The following is a 13,828-nucleotide window of genomic DNA, read 5'->3' as shown; positions in this document are numbered from 1 at the left end:
CCCACCACCACCACCACACAGCCGTCCCCGACCAAGAAGCCGCCTCGCCGCTCGTTGAAGGCCGGCACGCTTGTTGGACGCCGGCAGGACAGCTAGCTGCTCCGTGCGCGCCGCGACTCACTTCACCGGCTGTCTCCTTCGCCGACGCCCGCAAGTTGTTCGACAGTTTGCCAAGGTACAAAAATGGACTCTGCCGACGAGTTTTTTTTCACTATTTCCTTTGCGACTCCGAGGATTCATCCTCCGATGACGAGGAGGAGATATTGGCTGTCGTGTTGGTCCATCACCACCTCAACAGCCATCGGCCATTGTTCCGTGGCTCCATTCCGGGCCACCTTCCGGCGTTGAATCGCAACCGAGAGAGCGGGCATTTCCTTCTTTGGAAGGACTATTTTGATACAACAAACCCATTGTTCAAACATCATAAATTCCGCCGCCGTTTCCGTATGAGTAGGCATCTTTTCAACCGTATTAGAGAGGGGATGGTCGGCTATGATGACTATTTCGAGTGCAAAGAGGATGCCGTTGGCAAGATTGGTTTTTCCTCTTATCAAAAATGCAATGCCGCCATCCGAATGCTTGCATACGGAGTGCCCGATGATCTCATTGACGAGTACGTCTGCATGAGCGAGTCTACTTGCCTAGAGTCCCTGTATAAGTTCTGTAATGTTGTTATTGATGTGTTTTGCCCTGAGTACTTGAGAGAGCCGACTGTTGAAGATACAACCCGTTTGTTGGCGATGAATGCCAGCAGGGGCTTCCCAGGGATGCTTGGTAGTATAGACTGCATGCATTGGGAGTGGAAGAACTGCCCTTCTGCTTGGCAAGGGCAGTATAAGGGCCATGTCAGGGCTTGCACTATCATACTTGAGGTCGTGGCGTCTCAAGATCTCTGGATCTGGCACTCTTTTTTTGACATGACCGGATCACACAATGATATCAACGTGCTTCGGCGCTCGCCGGTGTTTGCTAGGCTTGCCAAAGGCAACAGCCCACCGGTGAACTTTACTGTTAACGGCCACACGTACGACAAAGGATACTATCTGGGTGACGGTATCTATCCTAAGTGGACCATTATTGTCAAGACAATACCCAACCCTGTCGGAGAGAAGAGGAAAAGATGTGCCCAAGAGCAAAAGAGTGCTAGGAAGGATGTCGAGCGTGCCTTTGGTGTTTTGGTATTAGCAGGATACCCAACCCTGTCGGAGAGAAGAGGAAAAGATTTGACCAAGAGCAAGAGAGTGCTAGGAAGGATGTCGAGCGTGCCTTTGGTGTTTTGCAATCTCGATGGGGTATCGTTCGGTATCCTGCTAATACCTGGACCACGCAGAAACTGTGGGAGGTGATGACTGATGTGTGGTCATGCATAATATGATCATAGAAGACGAGCGCCCGGAACGTCTGTATGATTAAGGGTTTCAGTTTCAGGGTGAGAATGTTGTGCCTGAGCATGGAGTAGCAGCAACTTTTGAACAGTTCACCCAATTCATCAAGACATACGTGATTGGGAAACTCACGTGCAACTGCAAAATAATTTGGTTGAGTATATGTGGGCTCATGTTGACAATCAATAGATGTATCTTCTTTTATTCGTTTGCAAAACTATGTGAGACATTTTTATTTTATTTGGCTTGTAATAAACTATGATATTTTATTCAGTCCAAAACTATTTTATTTTGAATTATGCAATCATGTAAAAAATAGGGGGGCAGGCAGCCACGCCGGCACATATGGGTCGGCGCGTTGGGCGCCCTACCAACCCATATCTAAAACAGGACGGACGCCGGACGGGCGACCGACCCAAACGAACAAAAAGCGAACGAAATCGCCATCCGTTTGGGTCGCCCCATTAGAGTTGCTCTAATGGAGCATACATATGCACGTGCTCAAGTGTGCCAACTTTTGTTGAGGACTATGCACGGGGTACCTATCTAAACGTTATTTTTTAATAATCCCACGTATAAGGAGTAGGTGAATTAATCGACATCACTAATTATGACATATCTACCTATATAGGACTAATGATAGGTTACATAGACCCTTTGGAGAAATCATGTAGATTTTCCTTCAAGGGGTCTGGTATATGCTCCAAGAATCATTGGGTATGAATTAGTGTTAGCATTCATTCAGGAAGAGAGCTAATACCACCATGAGAGAGATATTTAGTGGACGTTAAAGAACAGTTAGTAGCCTAACTAAATGGTGCACATGGGGGCTCAACGGAAAGCACCTGTTATTGTCATCTAACCTTAACAAACCATACTCATGACACATACATTGAAGTCGTTTGACTTGAAAAAGGAATGGCTAGGCAATGACCCAAGGATAGAGACGATCAACTAGATGCATGGCCGTTCGAAGAAGAGCATTTTAACACCACATTGAACAAAAAGGTGCTAGTACTGGCAACAAATCATTGGATGCATTGACGCTCACGTGGCCATAACTCAGTTACAAAGCCTTCCATTGACACGACACTCTTGTTTTCTTTCGTAACAGCAAACAAGTAGAGAGATTGAAGTGACTAGAGTGAGTCCTAAAAAAAGTGAATAGAGCCATTTGTACTGACGGTGAGTTCGGTATTTATATCTTCTCAACAGGCATCTACATATGTCGGTTACAATGATTGCATCCGTTCTAAGAGGTATCACGCCCCTTCGGTATTAGCTTTTGGGCAACGCTAACTACATGTAGTTATCCTATAGGAAAACCTAATTGCTATGTTAGCCTAAAGCTGACACTAACTTCTATAACTGCTAATATTTCCTAACATCGCTCCTTGGACAACGTTGTTTTATTAGCTTCATTGCCTTGAGAATCTTTATATATCTTGAGTGTTGGAAAGTCCCACATTTCATTGGTAGTACTTGACCTTGAAACTTCGAGGATCTTTGGTCTGGTGTCCTTCAAAAATCATGTGGGAAAATATAAGGAGAACTATATGAACTCAATACACTATTGGTGTAAATAATTGTCTCATTAAAAACATATATGAGAAATCCATTGGAAAACTCATAGGAAAAGAGTATGCTATTCTATTTGTCGAATGATAATTAATAAGTTTAGTTCCAGGATATTTCTCCCCCAAAACTTTGCAAATTTCATAGTTGTCTCATGCCAATGCCATGAATGCATTTTTGAAATGCAGCTGTTGGTAAAGACTTAATAAACAAATATGTAAGATTGTAACAAGATTTTGTTTGCAAAATGTCAATTTCTCCATTTTTCTGTAATTCAAGAGGAAAAACAATTTTGGAGCAATGTGTTATGTGATACTCCCTCCATTCCACAATGTAGTGCCTATAGATTTTTGTGGAAGTCAAACTTTGCCAACTTTGACCAAATGTATAGAGGAAACAGTCTAAATCTACAATACCAACCATGTACATTTTGAAAATATAACTCATGATATATCCAATGATGTGCATTTGGTATTCTACATGTACCTACTTTTCTCTATAAATATGGTCAAAGTTTGTAATGTTTGACTTTTGCAAAAATCTATAGGCACTACATTATGGAACGGGGGGAGTATAACTTTTAATATACCCCATATGCATTTGAGCAACACACGCAACATTATCTTCATATATAATGGTTAATGATTCTAATAAACCAATACCACAAGATGTTTGAATAACAATCCATTTCAAATTTGGGGTACTACCCCGGGTTGTTACAACTAGATAGTATCTGACTTCTTGCTTGGTCAAAATAGCTAGTAAACTACTACTCGAAACAGCTCAGGGCATGTTTGGTTACCTGCATGGATTGTAGCCTCCTTGCATATGTGGTCCGGTGGGACTTGACTGAGTGAATAAAAAATGTAAATAGTTTGGTTGCATGCATCCCCCCAACCTCGCTGAGTAGAAACACACAAAGAGACAAGTGTTTGGTTGCAAGCCTCTGCTACCCAAATGCAATGTGATGTTGTTTTGTTACATACATGATATGCAAAATGTGGTAACCTCTTGTTCGATTAGGCAGTACTAAAAAAAGAACATTAATAGGCATAGCCATGATACAGATAGTCTTAACATACAAACCCCTAGGGATTAACCATACCGAGTCTTAAATAAACAACCACTACTAACAAAAAGGCAGTAATGCATCAACGCAAGTGCTTCGTCATGCTTCTTGCACCTAGCCACCACCTCATTCAAAAAGGTCGAAGAGGATCATTTTGAAGTTGCTAGGAATCAACGCCTTGAAGGTGACGAGGAATATGATCTTGAGCTGGTCGGCCAAGATGAAGATTACCCTCCCCCCCCCTTTATCAAGGGTGAGCCTACTGTTGACCACCTGGAGCGCGACTGTCCAACCGCAGTCGTTGTACCTCCTCTACATGAATTCCAGTGAGACAATGGCCATATGCATGTTGAAGTTACCGGGGATCGGCAGACACTCCAACTTGGGTCCTAGAAAGATCTTGCAGAAGTGTGATAGGCCTATGTCCTCATAAAACTGGTCATAATTCCTCAATTGAGGCCTCCTCCACCTCCTTGCCCTTTGAGTTGCTACCCTCCTCCACCTCCTTTCCCTTCGAGCAGTGGCCCTCCTCCGCCTCCTTGTGGTTCACTCCGTTGCCCTCGACAGCATTGCCGGGACGAGCTTATCTGCAGAGCACTGCATTGAAATTGAACAACCAAAAATGTGACCCTATATGAACTATGCACATGGTAAGATCTCAGCAATGTGCATTGGTTTGGTCAAACACACCAATCATAGCAATGCACATTGCCTTGATCAGAGCAAGCCAATCAAGGAAATGGGTATTGCTATGAGCACATAGCAAACACATTGCACGCACACATTAGCAGGCATGTAGCATGCACTGGTCATGCACATTATACGGAAGTGATCATGTCAACCCTACATAGCATGCACATATTCTAGGCAAGCAATCCTAGCAATCCTACACTCATGATAGCAATCCTAGCAATCTTAGTAATCCTACCGATCCTAATAATCGTTCCAATCATAGTAGTCATAGCAATCCTAGTAGTACACTGATATTATTCGTCATCATATTGATCAAAATCATCTAGAGCCGAATCAAGTCGAGTTGAATCAAATCAAATTGAAACGAATCAGCTGCCCAGAAAAACTGACCGGCCCAAAATATGATATGCAAAAGAGAGATGTGTACTTACCGGGTTCGCATGCACCGAAGAGGGTGCCGCCTAAACTCGGGCATGGACAGTCCGACCCGAAAAACTCGGGCCGGGCTTGGGCCTTGTTTTGCAGCCCGAAAAATAGTTCGGGCCGGGACGGGCTAGGCTTGACATTCGGGCCAGGCTCGGGCCTTGTTTTGCAGCCCGGAATATAGTTCGGGCCGGGCCGGGCTCGGGCTTCGGTTTTTCTGTATTTCGGACCGGGTTTGCATGTGCGTACATTAAAAAACAACGTTCGGGCTTCGGGCTTGATTTTGGGCCGGGCTCGGGCTTTAAAATAGGAAGTATTTCGGGCTTCGGGGCGGGCTTGGGCTTCAGAAATGAAGGTCGGGCTTTTACGAGCCTGTCCTGAAACACGGCATGGCCTGACGTTTGCCCGGGTTTAGTGCCGCCGGAAGAAACCCTGGCGGGAACGCCGACTAGACGTAGCCATTGGCTCCGACATTTTGGTCGTAACTGTTGGAAATATGCCCTAGAGGCAATAATAAAAGCATTATTATTATATTTCCTTGTTCATGATAATTGTCTTTTATTCATGCTATAATTGTATTATCCGGAAATCGTAATACACGTGTGAATACATAGACCATAACATGTCCCTAGTGAGCCTCTAGTTGACTAGCTCGTTGGTCAACAGATAGTCATGGTTTCCTGATTATGGACATTAGATGTCATTGACAACGGGATCACATCATTAGGAGAATGATGTGATGGACAAGACCCAATCCTAAGCATAGCACAAGATCGTGTAGTTCGTTTTGCTAGAGCTTTTTCAATGTCAAGTATCTCTTCCTTAGACCATGAGATCGTGTAACTCCCGGATACCGTAGGAGTGCTTTGGGTGTACCAAACGTCACAACGTAACTGGGTGACTATAAAGGTGCACTACAGGTATCTCCGAAAGTGTCTGTTGGGTTGACACGGATCGAGACTGGGATTTGTCACTCCGTATGACGGAGAGGTATCTCTGGGCCCACTCGGTATTGCATCATCATAATGAGCTCAAAGTGACCAAGTGTTTGGTCACGGGATCATGCATTACGGTACGAGTAAAGTGACTTGCCGGTAATGAGACTGAACGAGGTATTGGGATACCGACGATCGAGTCTCGGGCATGTAACGTACCGATTGACAAAGAGAATAGTATACAGGGTTGCTTGAATCCTCGACATCGTGGTTCATCCGATGACATCATCGAGGAGCATGTGGGAGCCAACATGGGTATCCAGATCTTGTTGTTGGTTATTGACCTGAGAGCCGTCTCGGTCATGTATGCATGTCTCCCGAACCCGTAGGGTCTACACACTTAAGGTTCGGTGATGCTAGGGTTATTAGGAAGACTTGTATGTGATTACCGAATGTTGTTCGGAGTCCCGGATGAGATCCCGGACGTCACGAGGAGTTCCGGAATGGTCCGGAGGTAAAGATTTATATATGGGAAGCTGTCATACGGACACCGAAAGGTTTCGGGGGCATATCGGTATTGTACCGGGGCCACCGGAAGGGTTCCGGGGGTCCTCCGGGAGGGGCCACCCCTCCCGGGGGGGCTACATGGGCTGCGTGGGGCAGGAGCCAGCCCCTGGAGGGCTGGGCGCGCCCCCCCTTGGGCCCATGCGCCTAGGGTTGGGGGGGGAACCCTAGAGGGGGTGCCCCCTTTGCTTGGGGGGAAGTCCCCCCTCCCTGGCCGCCGCCCCCCCTCTAGATCCCATCTAGAGGGGCCGGCCCCCCTTGCCCCTTCCCCTATAAATAGAGGGGTGAGGGGAGGGCTGCATACACAAGCCAAGGCGCAGCCCCTCCCCTCCCCAACACCTCTCCTCCTCCGTACGAGCTTGGCGAAGCCGTGTCGGAGTGCTGCTTCTCCACCAACACCATGCCGTCGTGCTGCCGGTGGAGCTGTCTTCCTCAACCTCTCCTTCCTCCTTGCTGGATCAGGACGGAGGAGACGTCGCTCGTACCGTACGTGTGTTGAACGCGGAGGTGCTGTCCATTCAGCACTTGGTCATCGGTGATCTGAATCACGTCGAGTACGACTCCATCATCACCACACCCTCGAATGCTTCCGTACGCGATCTACAAGTGGTATGTAAATGCAAACTCACTCCCTTGACTCGTTGCTTAGATGAACTCATAGATGGATCTTGGTGAAACCGTAGGAAAATTTTTAATTTTCTGCAACGTTCCCCAACAGTGGCATCATGAGCTAGGTCTATGCGTAGTTCTCTATTGCACGAGTAGAACACAATTTAGTTGTGGGCGTAGATCTTATCAACTTGCTTGCCGCTACTAGTCTTATCTTGCTTCAGCGGTATTGTGGGATGAAGCGGCCCGGACCAACCTTACACGTACGCTTACGTGAGACCGGTTCCACCGACTAACATGCACTACTTGCATAAGGTGGCTGGCGGGTGTCTGTCTCTCCCACTTTAGTTGAAGCGGATTCGATGAAAAGGGTCCTTATGAAGGGTAAATAGAAGTTGACAAGATCACGTTGTGGTTATTCGTAGGTAAGAAAACGTTCTTGCTAGAACCCAATTGCAGCCACGTAAAAGATGCAACAACAATTAGAGGACGTCTAACTTGTTTTTGCAGCAATTGTCTTGTGATGTGATATGGCCAGAAGTTGTGATGAATGATGAATGATATATTGTGATGTATGAGATCATGTTCTTGTAATAGGAATCACGACTTGCATGTCGATGAGTATGACAACCGGCAGGAGCCATAGGAGTTGTCTTTATTTTTTGTATGACCTGCAAGTCATTGAAGAACGCCATGTAAATTACTTTACTTTATTGCTAAACGCGTTAGCCATAGAAGTAGAAGTAGTCGTTGGCGTGACAACTTCATGAAGACACGATGATGGAGATCATGATGATGGAGATCATGGTGTCATGCCGGTGACGAAGATGATCATGGAGCCCCGAAGATGGAGATCGAAGGAGCTATATGATATTGGCCATATCATGTCACTATTATATAATTGCATGTGATGTTTATTATGTTTTATGCATCTTGTTTACTTAGAACGATGGTAGTAAATAAGATGATCCCTTATAATAATTTCAAGAAAGTGTTCCCCCTAACTGTGCACCGTTGCTAAAGTTCGTCGTTTCGAAGCACCACGTGATGATCGGGTGTGATAGATCCTTACGTTCACATACAACGGGTGTAAGACAGATTTACACATGCAGAACACTTAGGGTTAACTTGACGAGCCTAGCATGTACAGACATGGCCTCAGAACACGGAGACCGAAAGGTCGAACACGAGCCGTATGGAAGATACGATCAACATGATAATGTTCACCGACGATGACTAGTCCGTCTCACGTGATGATCGGACACGGCCTAGTCGACTCGGATCGTGTAACACTTAGATGACTAGAGGGATGTCTAATCTGAGTGGGAGTTCATTATATTAATTTGATTAGATGAACTTAATTATCATGAACTTAGTCTAAAACCTTTGCAAAATATGTCTTGTAGATCAAATGGCCAACGCTCATGTCAACATGAACTTCAACGCGTTCCTAGAGAAAACCAAGCTGAAAGATGATGGCAGCAACTATACGGACTGGGTCCAGAACCTGAGGATCATCCTCATAGCTGCCAGGAAACAATATTTCCTAGAAGGACCGCTAGGTGACGCTCCCGTCCCAGAGAACCAAGACATTATGAATGCTTGGCAGTCTCGTGCTGATGATTACTCCCTCGTTCAGTGCGGCATGCTTTACAGCTTAGAACCGGGGCTCCAAAAGCGTTTTGAGCAACACGGAGCATATGAGATGTTCGAGGAGCTGAAACTAGTTTTCCAAGCTCATGTCCGTGTCGAGAGATATGAAGTCTCCGACAAGTTCTATAGTTGTAAGATGGAGGAAAATAGTTCTGTCAGTGAGCACATACTCAAAATGTCTGGGTTGCACAATCGCCTGTCCCAGCTGGACATTAACCTCCCGGATGAGGCGGTCATTGACAGAATCCTTCAGACGCTCCCACCAAGCTACAAGAGCTTTGTGATGAACTACAATATGCAGGGGATGGTGAAGACCATTCCTGAAGTATTCTCGATGCTGAAATCAGCAGAGGTTGAAATCAAGAAAGAACATCAAGTGTTGATGGTCAATAAGACCACTAAGTTCAAGAAGGGCAAGGGTAAGAAGAACTTCAAGAAGGACGGCAAAGATGTTGCCGCGCCCAGTAAGCCAGTTGCCGGGAAGAAGTCAAAGAATGGACCCAAGCCTGAAACTGAGTGCTTTTATTGCAAGGGGAAGGGTCACTGGAAGCGGAACTGCCCCAAATACTTAGCGGATAAGAAGGCCGGCAACACCAAAGGTATATTTGATATACATGTAATTGATGTGTACATTACCAGTACTCGTAGTAACTCCTGGGTATTTGATACCGGTGTCGTTGCTCATATTTGTAACTCACAGCAGGAGCTGCGGAATAAGCGGAGACTGGCGAAGGACGAGGTGACGATGCGCGTCGGGAATGGTTCCAGAGTCGATGTGATCGCCGTCGGCACGCTACCTCTACATTTACCTACGGGATTAGTTTTGAACCTTAATAATTGTTATTTGGTGCCAAGTTTGAGAATGAACATTGTATCTGGATCTCGTTTGATACGAGATGGCTACTCATTTAAATCCGAGAATAATGGTTGTTCTATTTATATGAGAGATATGTTTTATGGTCATGCTCCGATGGTCAATGGTTTATTCTTAATGAATCTCGAGCGTAATGTTACACATATTCATAGCGTGAATACCAAAAGATGTAAAGTTGATAACGATAGTCCCACATACTTGTGGCACTGCCGCCTTGGTCACATTGGTGTCAAGCGCATGAAGAAGCTCCATGCTAATGGACTTTTGGAGTCTCTCGATTATGAATCATTTGACACATGTGAACCATGCCTCATGGGCAAGATGACCAAGACTCCGTTCTCCGGAACAATGGAGCGAGCGACCAACTTGTTGGAAATCATACATACCGATGTGTGCGGTCCAATGAGCGTTGAGGCTCGCGGAGGATATCGTTATGTTCTCACTCTCACTGATGACTTGAGTAGATATGGGTATGTCTACTTAATGAAACACAAGTCTGAGACTTTTGAAAAGTTCAAGGAATTTCAGAATGAGGTAGAGAATCAACGTGACCGAAAGATAAAATTCTTACGATCGGATCGTGGAGGAGAATATTTAAGTCGCGAATTTGGTACACACTTAAGAAAATGTGGAATCGTTTCACAACTCACGCCGCCTGGAACAGCTCAGCGAAACGGTGTGTCCGAACGTCGTAATCGCACTCTATTGGATATGGTGCGATCTATGATGTCTCTTACCGATTTACCGCTCTCATTTTGGGGATACACTCTAGAGACAGCTACATTCACTTTAAATAGGGCACCGTCTAAATCCGTTGAGACGACACCGTATGAATTATGGTTTGGGCAGAAACCTAAGCTGTCATTTCTAAAAGTTTGGGGATGCGATGCTTATGTCAAGAAACTTCAACCTGAAAAGCTCGAACCCAAGTCGGAAAAATGCGTCTTCATAGGATACCCTAAAGAAACCATTGGGTATACCTTCTACTTAAGATCCGAGGGCAAGATCTTTGTTGCCAAGAACGGATCCTTTCTGGAAAAAGAGTTTCTCTCGAAAGAAGTAAGTGGGAGGAAAGTAGAACTCGATGAAGTACTACCTCTTGAACGGGAAAGTAGTGCAGCTCAGGAAAATGTTCCTGTGATGCCTACACCAACTGAAGAGGAAAATAATGATGATGATCAAGGTACTTAGGATCAAGTTGCTACTGAACTTCGTAGGTCCACAAGGACACGTTCCGCACCAGAGTGGTACGGCAACCCTGTCCTGGAAATCATGTTGTTAGACAACGGTGAACCTTCGAACTATGAAGAAGCGATGGCGGGCCCAGATTCCAACAAATGGCTAGAAGCCATGAAATCCGAGATAGAATCCATGTATGAAAACAAAGTATGGACTTTGCCTGACTTTCCTAATGATCGGCGAGCGATAGAAAACAAATGGATCTTTAAGAAGAAGACGGACGCGGATGGTAATGTCACCATCTATAAAGCTCGACTTGTCACTAAGGGTTATCGGCAAGTTCAAGGGATTGACTATGATGAGACTTTCTCTCCCGTAGAGAAGCTTAAGTCCGTCCGAATCATGTTAGCAATTGCCGCATACTATGATTATGAGATATGGCAGATGGACGTCAAAACGGCATTCCTTAACGGGCATCTTAAGGAAGAACTGTATATGATGCAGCCGGAGGGTTTTGTCGATCCTAAGAATGCTAACAAAGTATGCAAGCTCCAGTGATCCATTTATGGGCTGGTGCAAGCATCTCGAAGTTGGAACATTCGCTTTGATGAAATGATCAAAGCGTTTGGGTTTATGCAGACTTATGGAGAAGCCCGCGTTTACAAGAAAGTGAGTGGGAGCTCTGTAGCATTTCTCATATTATATGTAGATGACATACTTTTGATGGGAAATGATATAGAATTCTTGGACAGCATTAAGGCCTACTTGAATAAGTGTTTTTCAGTGAAGGACCTTGGAGAAGCTGCTTATATATTAGGCATCAAGATCTATAGAGATAGATCGAGAGCCTCATAGGTCTTTCACAAAGCACATACCTTGATAAGATTTTGAAGAAGTTCAAAATGGATCAGTCTAAGAAGGGGTTCTTGCCTGTATTGCAAGGTGTGAGATTGAGCTCGGCTCAATGCCCGACCACGGCAAAAGATAAAGAAGAGATGAGTGTCATCCCCTATGCTTCAGCCATAGGATCTATTATGTATGCCATGCTGTGTACCAGACCCGATGTAAACCTTGCCGTAAGTTTGGTAGGAAGATACCAAAGTAATCCCGGCAAGAAACACTGGACAGCGGTCAAGAATATCCTAAAGTACCTGAAAAGGACGAAGGACATGTTTCTCATTTATGGAGGTGACGAAGAGCTCGTCGTAAAGGGTTACGTCGACGCTAGCTTCGACACAGATCTGGATGACTCTAAGTCACAAACCGGATACATGTATATGTTGAATGGTGGAGCAGTAAGCTGGTGCAGCTGCAAGCAGAGCGTCGTGGCGGGATCTACATGTGAAGCGGAGTACATGGTAGCCTCGGAGGCAGCGCATGAAGCAATTTGGGTGAAGGAGTTCATCACCGACCTAGGAGTCATACCCAATGCGTCGGGGCCGATCAAACTCTTCTGTGACAACACTGGAGCTATTGCCCTTGCCAAGGAGCCCAGGTTTCACAAGAAGACCAGGCACATCAAGCATCGTTTCAACTCCATCCGTGAAAATGTTCAAGATGGAGACATAGATATTTGCAAAGTACATACGGATCTGAATGTCGCAGATCCGTTGACTAAACCTCTCTCGCGAGCAAAACATGATCAACACCAGAACTCTATGGGTGTTCGATTCATCACAATGTAACTAGATTATTGACTCTAGTGCAAGTGGGAGACCGTTGGAAATATGCCCTAGAGGCAATAATAAAAGCATTATTATTATATTTCCTTGTTCATGATAATTGTCTTTTATTCATGCTATAATTGTATTATCCAGAAATCGTAATACACGTGTGAATACATAGACCATAACATGTCCCTAGTGAGCCTCTAGTTGACTAGCTCGTTGGTCAACAAATAGTCATGGTTTCCTGACTATGGACATTAGATGTCATTGACAACGGGATCACATCATTAGGAGAATGATGTGATAGACAAGACCCAATCCTAAGCATAGCACAAGATCGTGTAGTTCGTTTTGCTAGAGCTTTTTCAATGTCAAGTATCTCTTCCTTAGACCATGAGATCGTGTAACTCCCGGATACCGTAGGAGTGCTTTGGGTGTACCAAACGTCACAACGTAACTGGGTGACTATAAAGGTGCACTACAGGTATCTCCGAAAGTGTCTGTTGGGTTGACACGGATCGAGACTGGGATTTGTCACTCCGTATGACGGAGAGGTATCTCTGGGCCCACTCGGTAATGCATCATCATAATGAGCTCAAAGTGACCAAGTGTTTGGTCACGGGATCATGCATTATGGTACGAGTAAAGTGACTTGCCGGTAACGAGACTGAACGAGGTATTGGGATACCGACGATCGAGTCTCGGGCATGTAACGTACCGATTGACAAAGGGAATAGTATACAGGGTTGCTTGAATCCTCAACATCGTGGTTCATCCGATGACATCATCGAGGAGCATGTGGGAGCCAACATGGGTATCCAGATCCCGCTGTTGGTTATTGACCTGAGAGCCGTCTCGGTCATGTCTGCATGTCTCCCGAACCCGTAGGGTCTACACACTTAAAGTTCGGTGACGCTAGGGTTATTAGGAAGACTTGTATGTGATTACCTAATGTTGTTCGGAGTCCCGGATGAGATCCCGGACGTCACGAGGAGTTCCGGAATGGTCCGGAGGTAAAGATTTATATATGGGAAGCTGTCATACGGACACCGAAAGGTTTCGGGGGCATATCGGTATTGTACCGGGGCCACCGGAAGGGTTCCGGGGGTCCACCGGGAGGGGCCACCCCTCCCGGGGGGGGGCTACATGGGCTGCGTGGGGCAGGAGCCAGCCCCTGGAGGGCTGGGTGCCCCCCCCTTGGG

The sequence above is a fragment of the Triticum dicoccoides genome, chromosome 3B (assembly GCF_002162155.2).
Source record: "Triticum dicoccoides isolate Atlit2015 ecotype Zavitan chromosome 3B, WEW_v2.0, whole genome shotgun sequence".
Lineage (NCBI taxonomy): Eukaryota > Viridiplantae > Streptophyta > Magnoliopsida > Poales > Poaceae > Triticum > Triticum dicoccoides.
Note: the sequence above shows the minus strand (reverse complement) of the source record.